This window comes from Rhinoderma darwinii, chromosome 9 (genome assembly GCF_050947455.1).
Source record: "Rhinoderma darwinii isolate aRhiDar2 chromosome 9, aRhiDar2.hap1, whole genome shotgun sequence".
Classification (NCBI taxonomy): domain Eukaryota; kingdom Metazoa; phylum Chordata; class Amphibia; order Anura; family Rhinodermatidae; genus Rhinoderma; species Rhinoderma darwinii.
In genome coordinates, this window is record NC_134695.1 from 31,609,618 (window position 1) to 31,623,270 (window position 13,653).

General features: G+C 42.8%; 1 protein-coding gene across 2 annotated transcripts in view; it reads right to left on the bottom strand.

Moving 5' to 3' along the window:
* RIPOR1 (RHO family interacting cell polarization regulator 1) overlaps positions 1 to 13,653 on the bottom strand; it is a 270,159-nt gene that overhangs the window by 215,044 nt on the left and 41,462 nt on the right. Inside the window, exon 1 of one of the 2 annotated variants that reach the window (XM_075837472.1) lies at positions 3,807 to 3,958. The exons of the other annotated variant lie outside the window; for it this stretch is intronic. The gene's annotated coding sequence lies outside the window, so the exon portion shown is untranslated. Of the gene's footprint in view, positions 1 to 3,806; positions 3,959 to 13,653 lie in introns of those variants that run through there. 2 annotated transcript variants of the gene reach the window in all.

Sequence of the window (13,653 nt, forward strand, 5' to 3'; positions counted from 1 at the left end):
TGAAGTGTTTAGACAGTGAATAGACATTCCACGGGATGTCTATTCACAATCTCTGCCCTTCTTTACTGTTTCTGTGGTAGTTATAGCAGAGAAAAGCGTAATCCCGCGAGATTACGCAGTAAATTACAGGTTACAGCGAGATTACGCTTTGCTCTGCTGTAACTACCATAGAAACAGTAACGCAGGGGCGTAGCTAGGGGGGCAGGCGGGGCATGTGCCCCGGGCGCAACTAGGTGGTAGGGAAGGGGGGCGCCAAAGGGCAGCTGATCGCTGCTGATAGGCGCACCGTATGTCGGACACCTGCAGCAGCTTTAGGAAGAGCCAAGAAATTACGCAGCGGAGCTCTGACTGGGGTCTGTGACGGCCAGGGAGTGGACCAGTCCAGTCACCTTACCTGTCACCTGACCTCACATCAGTGACATGAGGTCAGATGAGACTCAGATCAGGGGACAGGTCCACTTCCGTGCTGCACCCTTCCAGCTCTGCCTCTATTCTGTGCTCTGCTGTTACACACAGCCGAGAAGCAGAGGAGGAAGCTCCGCCCACAGCCCATCCTGACCTGTCAGCAAGGAGACATGGTGACTGTGTGTATATGTGTGTGTAGTGTGTATACAGTGTGTGTCTCTGTCTTTGTATGTGTATATTTTATGCGCTGTGTGTATATGCGCTGAGTAAATGAATGGAGAGGAGTGCATGACGCTGATTGGTCAGCGTCATACACTCCTCTGTACGACGCCCACTTGGTCTAAAGTAAAAATATGGCCACTTGGGCATTAAGCAACTCATTAGCATAAATCTAAAATCACTAATAAAGTGGTGAAAACAGATTGTTTTATTAAATAAAAAGCACTGCTGTCACCTACATTATAGCGCCGATCTCCTTATGTAGGGGATAGGGCACGTATAATGTGGTGACAGAGCCTCTTTAAGCGTGATCATCGTACTGTGAAAAGATTTGTGGCTGATTCAGAGCACAGACGGGTTCGTTCAGATAAAGGCATAATGAGGAAGGTTTCTGCCAGACAAATTAATAGGATTAGGAGAGCAGAAACGGTTGCAGTGGGCTCAGAAATACATGAAGACTAATTTTCAAACCGTGTTGTTTACTGATTAGTGCCGTGCAACCCTGGATGGTCCAGATGGATGGAGTAGTGGATGGTGGGTGAATGGCCACCATGTCCCAACAAGGCTGCGACGTCAGCAAGGAGTTGGCGGAGTCATGTTTTGGGCTGGAATCATGGGGAGAGAGCTGGTAGGCCCCTTTAGGGTCTCTGACGGTGTGAAATGACCTCTGCAAAGTACGTAGAGTTTATGACTGACCACTTTCTTCCGTGGTACAAAAAGAAGAATCGTGCCTTCCGTAGCAAAATTATCTTCATGCATGACAATGCACCATCTCATGCTGCAAATAATACCTCTGTGTCATTGGCTGCTATGGGCATAAAAGGAGAGAAACTCATGGTGTGGCCCCCATGTTCCCCTGACCTCAACCCTATTGAGAACCTTTGGAGCATCCTCAAGCAAAATATCTATGAGGGTGGGAGGCAGTTCACATCAAAACAGAAGCTCTGGGAGGCTATTCTGACATCCTGCAAAGATATTCAAGCAGAAACTGTCCAAATACTCACAAATTCAATGGATGCAAGAATTGTGAAGGTGAAATCAAAGAAGGGGTCCTATGTTAACATGTAACTTGGCTTGTTACGTTTTTTTTTTATTGAAAGAGCTTTTGATTTCTGTAAATATGACCTCCTGATGCTGCAAATTCAACAAATTACCATTTTCGTTCTCTTTACAACCTTTAAAATGTTTTGATCTCTGTTGTGCATAATAATTTGAAACAGTGCATTTTGAGTTTTTTACTTCTAAAAAAAAAATCTGTTATCATTAGATTTGTTCAATAAAATTTGCATTATACTCCAACGGTTGATGGCTTGAAGATTATACTGACTGTCATTTGCATCGACTATTTAGGAAAATCAGCGAAAAATAACATTTGCATAATAATTTGGAACGCGGTGTATATGCCAGTACATTAAAGTTCAAAAATGTAAAATCAAAATGAAAAATCTCTCTTTGTGATTAAAATAAAAAGTAAAGTTAATAAAAAAAAGTAATGTTAAATAAAAAAAAATTGTAAAATACACAGAAATACAAATTTTTTACAATAAATAAACTTTTCAAAATATAAGTTCCAAAACATGAAATAATACTTGCATATTTAGTATTGCCACGTCCGTAACAACCTATATAATAAATGTATAATGTTATTTATGATGATCGGTGTATGGTGTAAAAAAAAAAGAAGAAAACTGCAGCGAAACTGCTTTTTTTTCTACGTTTTTGCCCAAATAAAAATTTATATAACTTAAACGATAAAGTAAATGTGCCAAAAAATGGTACCTACATAAAGTACAACTCGTCCCGCAAAAAAACAAAGTATCATACGGCTTCATCGGACAAAAAATGAAAAAGTTATGAGCGCCGGGATGCAAAGAGGGAAATATACAAATATTGTTCGGTCCTCAAGGCCAAAATTGGGGGTGTCCTTAAGAGGTTAATTACTATGATTTTTTGGCCCCTCTTAGACCGCTACAAGACTTAAATATGAAATGAAAAATATTTAAAAATGCAAATGATAAGTGCTCCTATAATTCAATATTTTAATCCAAACCAAGTGCATCATGGTGGTTGGTAAGGGACTCATGACATGTAATGCTTGGGGCCCAAATAATTCTCAGTACATCCTGGCTAATATGGGAACTAATTTTAATGACACTTTTTTCTTTTGCCCCAGCCATAGGAGCAGGGGCGTAGCTAAAGGCTCATGGGCCCGGATGCAACAATTCTTATTGGGCCCCCCCCCCACGCAAACTTCTCATGGCGGACGGTCCGCAGCCTTCAGCTGCATCGCTGGGTCACCTAAGTGACCCAACAATGCAGCACTAGCAGCCGGGGCGTGACTAAGGGCTTAAAATGTCAGGGGAAATAGCCCCAATACATATGTGTCCGCCCCAAAAAAATGTGTGTATAGGAGACAGCATATCTATAGCACTACGACCCTATAAACTATGGATAGGATTAGATACACAGGTCAGCAGACAGTATTACACATGATAGGATTAGATACACAGCTCAGCAGACAGTATCACACATGATAGGATTAGATACAGTCGCTCAGCAGACAGTATCACACATGATAGGATTACACAGCTCAGCAGACAGTATCACACATGATAGGATTAGATACACAGCTCAGCAGACAGTATCACACATGATAGGATTAGATACACAGCTCAGCAGACAGTATCACACATGATAGGATTAGATACACGGCTCAGAAGACAGTATCACACATGATAGGATTAGATACACAGCTCAGCAGACGTATCACACATGATAGGATAAATACACAGCTCAGCAGGCAGTATCACACATGATAGGATTGGATACAGTGGCTGAGCAGACAGTATCACACATGATAGGATTAGATACAGTCGCTCAGCAGACAGTATCACACATGATAGGATTAGATACACAGCTCAGCAGGCAGTATCACACATGATAGGATTAGATACAGTGGCTGAGCAGACAGTATCACACATGATAGGATTAGATACACAGCTCAGCAGACAGTATCACACATGATAGGATTAGATACAGGGGCCAGCAGACAGTATCACACATGATAGGATTAGAGTTATAGTTCCCCATGCAGGGGAAGGGCATAACAGACAGTAGTTTCTTTGCAAAGTACTGGGGACACTTTTTTCTTATAAGCTGCTGCAGTGCTGCCTGGCTCTTACCTTTGAGTCTGACTATGTCTGCTCAGCTCTGTGAGCCATGATGTAGCCGGCACTCTGTCCCCCGAGGATGAATGTGGGCGGGTGGCTGGACATACCTACTTATGCAGAGCAGGTACAAGATGCAATATGATGGGGTCGGGGGAGGGGGAGTGGAATAAGTCAGTCGACGATTTATGAGGCACCTGCTGCTACCAGGACCACGACAATTCCCCCCTATGCAGTGCACAGTCTACATGCTGGCCGCTGTAGTACACAGCCTAGTGCAGCCCAGCCAATCAGTATGACCCACACTAATTGGCTGGACTGCAGCAGGCTGCGTAGTATAGCATCCAGCAAGTGGGCTGTGCGCTGCTCAGGGAGGGGAAATGTGTCACACTACAGAGCAGGGCCCGCCGCTGGGGATAAAGAGGTGGGCGGGCAGCAGCAGCACACTACATACACCGGCATCTGGCATTTGCCAGATAGGCTGCCCGGCCCTGCAGTCAGCGTTAGTGTGGCGAGGGGGGCCTAGGGGCCCCCCTGGCTTACGGGCCCGGTCGCAACTGCGACCGCTGCGACCCCTATAGCTACGCCACTGCATAGGAGCCCAGTAACATGCAACTTATTCATAAAGATCCTCAGATGCTGTATTGAGCGCTTTATTACTTGACATGAGCAATGCACTGACAAGTCTCATGACAAGTAATCATCTTCAAGCAACCCTGCTCTCTAGAGCAATGTTTCCAATATAATCTCAACCACTATTTAAAAGCTGTTAAGAAATATTCAATAATTCAATATAGAGTATTATTTAACTCCAACGTCAATATTTAATGAAAGCAGTTTTTTTTATTACATATAAACTCCTGATAGGTTATCTTTATTGCGTACCTATCATTATACATTATTTTTGATAAATTAGCACCCCATATTATCATTCAAAGGGTTGTCTCATCACAGAGAACCTATTTAATTTCGTTTCTGGCTCCCGGGACCCTCGGCAAACAGCTGATTTTGCCGATAAAAAGGTGTGGTCAGCAGCCTGGAACAGGTTTAATGAGTGCAGTGCTGCTTCCGTGTGAGCAGCACTTTACCCTCAGTATCACAGTATCACAGTATCACACTGTGCAGGAACACATCCTCCTGACAAGGGGAATTGTCTATCAGTCCTGGACTGCACAAAGCCTTTTTGTGAAATACAAGGAGAGGTGACAGATTCTCTATAAATCTAGTGACTCACAGGTGACAACTTCTCAGATTCTAGTAGTTGTTTTTCCTCTTTTCTTCTCCATCCAGTCCAGAGTTCATGACGACTTCCCCCGGACATGACAGATTTCAGACTTTGCCACTCAGATGTCTTCGGCTCCTCACTTTGCCAACATTTCCACACCTATAAACGAAGACAAAATTATCATGGTGCCACACACTGTGCCCCTAAATATAATCTCACCATACACTGCGCCCCTGAATAAAATAGTACCAAACACTGTGCCCCTGAATATAATAATACCATAGACTGTACCCCTGAATATAAGGCTGGGTTCACACAACCTATTTTCAGACGTAAACGAGGCTTATTATGCCTCGTTTTACGTCTGAAAATAGGGCTACAATACGTCGGCAAACATCTGCCCATTCATTTGAATGGGTTTGCCGACGTACTGTGCCGACGACCTGTCATTTACGCGCCGTCGTTTGACAGCTGTCAAACTACGATGCGTAAATTGACTGCCTCGGCAAAGAAGTGCAGGACACTTCTTTGCAACGTAATTTGAGCCGTTCTTCATTGAAGTAAATGAAGAGCAGCTCAAGATTACAAACGTCAAGGACGCCTCGCATAATACGAGGAGCAGCATTTACGTCTGAAACGACGCAGCTGTTTTCTCCTGAAAACAGTCTGTCTTTTCAGACGTAAAAGCCTCTCATCGTGTGCACATACCCTAATTGTGTCAAACACTGTAAAGTAATGCTCTGCATACAGTGCCCCCTGTACATAATGCCACACACACCCCCTTTAGATATCACACATTCCCCCTATAGCTAGCCCCACACTCATCCCCCCTGTAGAGAGCATCAGACATAGCCCTTGTAGATAGCGCTACACAGCCCCCCGTAGAGAGCACCACACATAACCCTCCCCACTTAAATATAGTGCCACACAGCCCGCCTTGAATATAGTGCTACACAGCCCCCCTTGAATATAGTGCCACACAGACCCCCTTGTATATAGTGCCACACAGCCCCCCTTGTATATAGTGCCACACAGCCCCCCTTGTATGTAGTGCCACACAGCCCTCCCCCTTGTATATAGTGCCACACAGTGCTCCCCCTTGTATATAGCGCCACACAGCACTCTCCCCCCTTGTATATAGCGCCACACAGCACTCTCCCCCTTGTATATAGTGTCACACAGCGCTCCCCCATGTATATAGCGTCACACAACACTGTCCCCCCTTGTATATAGTGCCACACAGCGCTCCTCCCCTTGTTTATAGGGCCACACCGCACTCTCCCCCCTTGTATATGGGTCTACACAGTGCTCCCCCCTTGTATATAGGGCCACACAGCGCTATCCCCCTTAAAAAAAAAAAGATATATTGTACTTACCTTGCCCCATTTCCGCCCCAGCCGTATGCATGCGCATCTTCCCAGGCCGGTCGCATACGCATTACGTTGGCCTGCGCAGTCATCCTAGCGCCATATGGGCTGCAGACCTAACGTGGCCTGCAGTCTATATTATTCATTTGTACCTGAGTCCTGAGGACTCAGATACAATTGAATGTGGCTATTGTTAGCCCCGGGCCTCCTCCGGTGTTAGCGACGCCACCGAGCTTGAGGGGGCCCGTGTGGTTTGGGCGGCCATGGGGCCCCTGGCAGCCTTGTGCCCCGGGCGGCCGCCTGAACCGACCTAATGCGGATCTGCCACTGGGGGTTTCCCGTTTGGATTCTTAGGTCCTCAGAAGAATTACCGATTTGCAACGGGTGTGCTGTAGTGGTCAGGAGAGTTGCCAGGCGTTATCAACAGATTAGTACTTGGGATGTAGCAAGGATGAAACAGAACCTAAATCAGGAGTCAGGCCATAAATTGACACTAGTAGTAGAACAACAGGATCCAAGTTGCAAATCTAAAGGGCGGGACAAGAGTGTAATTCTGGAACAAAGCCGTGGTCAGGATCAGAACAGAATCAATAGGAATAGGAACAATAGCCACACAAAGGATGTAACTTTTTATGCAGTCAAGGGGTACATGGAAGCCTTTCCTTTAAATAGGCCATTAGGCCTGACTTCATACGTGGCTGACGGTCGTCACCGGAACTCAACGTGGTCAGCAGATAAGTGTAGGAAGCCATGGCATCGCTAGAGCAGAGGAAGCAGTGTCCAGTTGCCTAGCAATTGGACATAGATGTTCACTGGGACTCATTGCTGGAACCAAAAGTGGTGAGTAACACAAGAGAATGATGAAAGACGATCCCGCCACACTCGTCAGTGTATTAAACATAGTCTTCGTTATTATTGTTACAACAGTCAGCAAGGTAGGTACAGTCCCAGTAGCAGGCAAAGTGTGTTTTGGTGTTCATCTCCTTAACAACAAAGCAGAACAACATCTGGTAGAAAAATGTAAAAAACTTATATAAAAAAGCAAGAGAAAACCTGTATTTAAATAAAAAGAACTCTACTGCTTCTGTATTCAAAGTCCAGTAAATCTCACATCGCACATTAACACAAATGTATGATGGTCAACATTACCAGGGATATTAGTCATTCGATCAATACATGCAAAAGAGATTGCAGAGGAATGATCATCATGTTTCTCAACAAAATGTATTATAATGGGGTGGCACCTACTAGACCTTCTCAATTAATTAGATTATTATCAAAAAGTTAATTTATTTCATTAATTCAATTCAAAAAGTGTAACTCATATATTATATAGTTTCATTACACACAGAGTGATCTATTTTTAGCATTGTTTTCTTTTAATGTTGATGATTATGGCCAACAGTTAATGAACATCTAAAATTTTCTATTTAGAAAATTAGAATATTAAATAAGCCCAACTTCAAAAATTATTTTTAATGTTGGCCTACTAAAAAGCATGTACAGTATATATACTCAGTACTTGGTCGTGGCTCCTTTTGCATGAATTACTGCATCAATGCGACGTGGCATGGAGGCGATCAGCCTGTGGCACTGCTGAGGTGTTATGGAAGCCCATGTTGCTTTGATAGCGGTCTTTAGCTCGTCTGCATTGTTGCGTCTGGTGTCCCATCTTCCTCTTGATAATACCCCATAGATTCTCTATGAGGTTTAGGTCAGGCAAGTTTGCTGGCCAATCAAGCACAGTGATACTGTGGTTATTAAACCAGGTATTGGTACTTTTGGCAGTGTGGGCAGGTGCCAAGTCCTATAACCAAAAAACACAGCATGGATCTGAAATGGCTCAGAAAAAGTAAAATGCGGCCGTCAGCAAGCATGTATTCAAGTAAGAGCCAGATCCTAGGGCGTATACCCATAAAGCATCCAAAGCATAAATATATAACCTAGAGAAAAAGATGCCAAAAGACTGAAGATGTAGAAAAATGAAGAAACACTTTATTAGAGAATGACACATAATATACAATGATTAAAAAGAATCCATAAACCAACAGGTAAAAAAGACATACAAGCCATGCAATTTTATATAATGAATAAAGTCTAAATAGACAGAAGGTACTGAAAGCCAAATGGCTTAACCTGGCACTGAATATATCGACAAGCTGTATACTAATTATAATGAGTACAGGAAAATAGAGGTATATACCATATATAATGGTCTAGGAAAGAGTACTCAAATACGTAATAACAGCGCCGCAAAAACATGGGTGATGCTAGAGTATAAAAAGTAGTCACAATGAATAATGACAATAGACATACCCATTTAAGAGCCCAGGTTTAACATGCACAGCGAGATGTCTGCCCCAACGCGCGTTTCGGCGCAACTGCCTTCGTCTGGGGGTAGCATTGAATAATGTATATTCCACTTCTTATAGGGAGCGCTGACCAATCAGGGAGTATCCTAATCAGGGATCCCAGATGTAGCAGTGTAATAATAGTGTAATGCCGCATAATTATCGATCGCTTCCTCGAGGTGAAAACAAGATGGCCGCGCCTACCGGAAGCGCCGATCACGAGGGGCCGGAGCCGGACACACGTCACCGCGTCAGCAGACGCGGTCACGTGGGTCCGGAGTCAGGCGCGTCATGAGCGGCGGAACGGAGGCCGACCACCTGAACACCAATCAGAGGGAGCGATGCAGCGAAAAGGTGGGTAACCCTGGATACACAATGTTTGTAAACAGCGACCGTGATCCCTAATAAGGTTTAAAGCGCCAGTGAAGAAAATTAGATGTAACTCTACTGCAAAGAGACATATGAACATAAGACATTATTGTAAAAAATGTGTCACAAGAGTAACATGAGTACAACAATCATAAATATAAACCTGAATGAACGTGAAGAAGAAGAAAATGAATAATGAAGAAATGAATGAGTGCAATGTGCGTGAAAGTGAGGATATGTGTACAATTAGTGAAAAAGGTGACAGTGACGAAGTGAAAAGATAAATGAATGAAAAAATATAATAAAAGTGAGAAAACAAAAAAAGGGGTAATGTGAGGAAGACATGAATCTTGATTGGACCATAAATCCATACTAAGTCCTGCTGGAAAATGAAATCAGCATCACCATAAAGCTTGTCAGAAGAGGGAAGCATGAAGTGCTCTAAAATGTCCTGGTAGACGGCTGCGTTGACTCTGGACTTGACATAACACAGTGGACCAACACTGTTGCTCAGTGGTCCAAGGTCCTGTTTTCAGATGAAAGTATATTTTGCGTTTCATTTTGAAATCAAGGTTCTAGAGTCTGGAGGAACAGTGAAGAGGCACTGAATCCAAGTTGCTTGCGGTCCAGTGTGAAGTTTCCACAGTCAGTGATGGTTTGGGGAGCCATGTCATCTGCTGGTGTTGGTCCACTGTGTTCTATCAAGTCCAGAGTCAACGCAGCCGTCTACCAGGAATTATTTTTTTCTGTGGGCAGCGTTGGGGTCAATATCTACAGGGGGCGTTATTTACACTGGGCAGTATCTACACTGGGTAATATCTTCAGGGGGCATTGTGACTGGCGCTATCTACATGGGGCAATCTGACTGGCGCTATCTAAAGAGGGTGTTGTTAGTGTGTGTGTGGTGTTTTATTTGACAGTGTTTAACACAATTTATGGGGACAGAGCATGGTGCTATTATATTCAGGGGTACAGTGTGCAATACTATTATATTCATTCACATAGAGTGTAACACCATGAAAATATTATCTTCATTTTTATAGGTGCGGAAATGTTGGAAAAGGGAGGAACTGAAGACATCTGAGCGGCAAACTGCAGAAATGGGCTGTGGTCGGGAGAAAAAAAGAGAATGAAAAAGAATATGAGGCGTCACCTGTGAGTCACTCAATGTAAAGGTTTATTCTCCCTGTGACCGATCAGTACTGTGGTAACTGTATGACCTGCAGCGAGATGATGGATGGTAGCATTTTTTTGGGGGAAAAAAACAACCACCAGAATATCCTAACCATTGTTCAGGCTATACTGGGAGCTGTCGTTTTATGTCGTTCAAACTTATATTGCAGGGGTTTAACTGAATTTGCAAATGACCTCTGTACTGAGCTGTATTTGTGCTGGTGCTGTATATATGTACTGAGCTTTGTTCTGGTGCTGTATATATGTACCAAGCTTTGTTCTAGTGCTGTATATATGTAGTGAGCTTTGTTCTGGTGCTGTATATATGTACTGAGCTTGATTCTGGGGGGGAATATATGTATTCAGTTTGGTTCTGTTGCTGTATATATATTTATTGAGCTTCGTTCTGAGACTTTATATATTTACCTTAACTGAAGGTAAAATTAGATGTTAAATGTACTTAAGGTAAATATATACATACAGTAAAAACTAAACCCAAAAAAACATGGAGGAATCACAGTTTTTTTCGAATTCACCTATTATATGGTACTTTAAATGGTGCCAGTAAAAACTACAACTCCTCCCACAAAAAATAATCCTTCACACACCACTCCATTCACGTAAAAATAAAAAAAGGTATGGGTCTAGGAAGATAGAGATTAAAAATAAAAAAATGGCTTGGACTTTAAGGTGTTAAACAACAGAGACAGGTTCTTTATATTTACGCACAGCAGATTTTTTTTTTTCTGGAAGCCACTAACAATTTAAAGCTCCAGATCTCTTTAGTGTCTCAAAGTATTCTGCTTTTTCTCTTCTGTATGGCTCATTCTGCTTTTATAGCGAATTCAAAACCGTGCCAGATCTGTGGCCACCTAAACTGAAATCTGCAAACATACGGTACAGCGTCTTCAGAGTTTGGGGTGGGGGCACACCTTGTGAACTTCCCAGGCCCATGGTACCCTTAATTCGCTCCTGGGTGTGACGTTCCCTTGTGAAGGCCACTTCATGGCGTTGCCCAAGTGGTCTCCAGACTAAACTCCGGCTATCATTGCATCCAAGACAAAAGTGGAACTCATCACTGAAGAGGATAGACCTCCATTGCCGTATTGCTGTGCACCATGATAGCCTTTAACAGCGGTAGCCTTCTGTTGGTTTGTGTCCACACTGGTTGCCGCCCAAGGCTTGAGATGTGACGTCTAATTTCAGGTGCAGTACAGAATGGCTCACTTAGCGCCATTCTTCTAATCAGATGATCTGTCCGTGCAGAGATTCGCCTCCACGCGCCTCTTGCTGTCATTCCCGTTTTGTTATTGTTCTCCCAACCTCCAGGACACAACGTTGAACGGTGCTGACATCTCGGCCTAGGCGCATAGCGATCTGCCGGAGTGATAAACCAAGGTCTCTCAGTTTAAGGGTTCTGTCCCTCTCAGTTTGCGACAAGTAGCGATAACTTGCACGTCGACAAACAGGAGGCATTGTACAATTATCCCACAACACTTGGTCAGATTTTTGAGGTTTCATATGACTAAAAAATTTTGCTTTCATCTGGCTTTTATGGCCTTCCCCATACCACAGATTGGAGCTAGGTGCTTGAAAATGTTATCATCTGTTACTTTCTCGATTTGCATAATCTTACGGCTTGCCCTACTTGGTATTGCAATTTCAATGTTCAGGAGTGTATATACAGTACATCACTAAGTCATGGTGAATGATTAATTTCCACATCCCTTTTTCCTTGCATGTGGTACACTGCAGGGCTGCCCCCTTTCGTCTATTGTTTTCTCCTGTGGTAGTGTAAGCTGGGGCCTAAGGTGGTGTACAGCCCAGGAGGGCCGGCTCCAGGTTTATGTGGGCCCTTGGGCGACACATACTTAGTGGGCCCCTTTGCGCGGGATCTCACGGTGGCAGTAATATGGCAGAAAACTTCACTTTGTGCCCCCATATAGAAGTTAAACGAGGAAAGAAAAAAAGAACAAAGAATATGAACCAGTAAAAAACAATAGATCTAAGGAACGGTGGTCAAATATGCTGACCTGGTGTACTTATGCTAAGAGCATAACATCCAATAGAGCATACTCCAGTTGTCCACCAGGGCAGAATGGTTTGGATAAGGTTGCAGCCAAAATTCCGATCCGAGAGCCGTGGCAGCCTCGATATATATACTGGAGATCAAGGAAAGAAAAGCGGAATATTCCAGGGTGCAGCCATAGGTTATTTTCTCCGTTGTCGTGTCGGTACGGTGTTAAACCATGAAAAGCTAAATAAGATGGAGTTCAAAGGAAATTTATTTGCACAGATAAAAACGAAGTGTTTCAAGGCCTAACTGGCCTCTTCATCAGGTTAAGTACAAATGATGTGTGAATTCCAGGTATGTACTTTTTTTTTATATATCCAAAGCTCAGGTCGGCAGTAACAAAGACTACCGGGTCAAGGTTACAGGTCACATTCATACTAGTATGCAGTCAATGTCAAACAAGAAAACGTTGGTTCCCCATTATAGGGAATATAAGAATACAGGTATTACAGGTTACAATAATAATAATATGGATAGGATTATACACCATATATATTATTTATAAAAGGTGTACGTAAAAAGGAGTATTTTTTTCATATAAATCACAACATATTAAAATTTCTATAAATGTACGTAGAGCAAGTATCGTGGTCACTATGTTGGTGGAAATTAAGTAGAGATTATGAATATATATGAGATTTTATGGAATGAAAGAAACGGACGGTATTGTGTAAATACATGGTTGTCATGGTGATGTGATGCTGAGATGCTATGGAAGCCTTAGAGGCTCAATTCTGAACAATGTGATACTTTCACTCATGTCGGCATTTAAGTGAGACATTATGGATGATTTGAGAAAGGAAAGAAAAAAAGGATAAGAAAAAACCCAAGAGAATGGAGTACTTCCTTTTTAGAGAGCTCTAAAGGTAAGTATGAAGTTGGAGGTAAGTTACAAAATATTGGTTTATTTACTCGTTTCGTAAAAACACAGGGCCAATAGTGTATCCCAACCCACTATGGAACACACTACCGATTGCCACTGTAGTGGAATTACAGTTGATAATCTATGTTCTTTATGGAACTTGAGGTCACTAGATTGCAATCAAAAGGTATCGTTTTTTTGGGGTCGTGGTTATCTCCTTGTGTATATGTGTACATACATATGCACACAATAGACTGCATTTGTTACCCTTATCGAGGTTGTTCACTTAAATAATACAAAAATGTATAAATAAATAGTTACATTTAGATAATAGTTTCCGTAATTTCATTTTGACCCACTGGTCTTAATGTCTTCAGTTTATAAATCCCCAAAACCTCCCGGTTACATAGGGAATTGAAATGGTCTGCTTGACTTTCATCT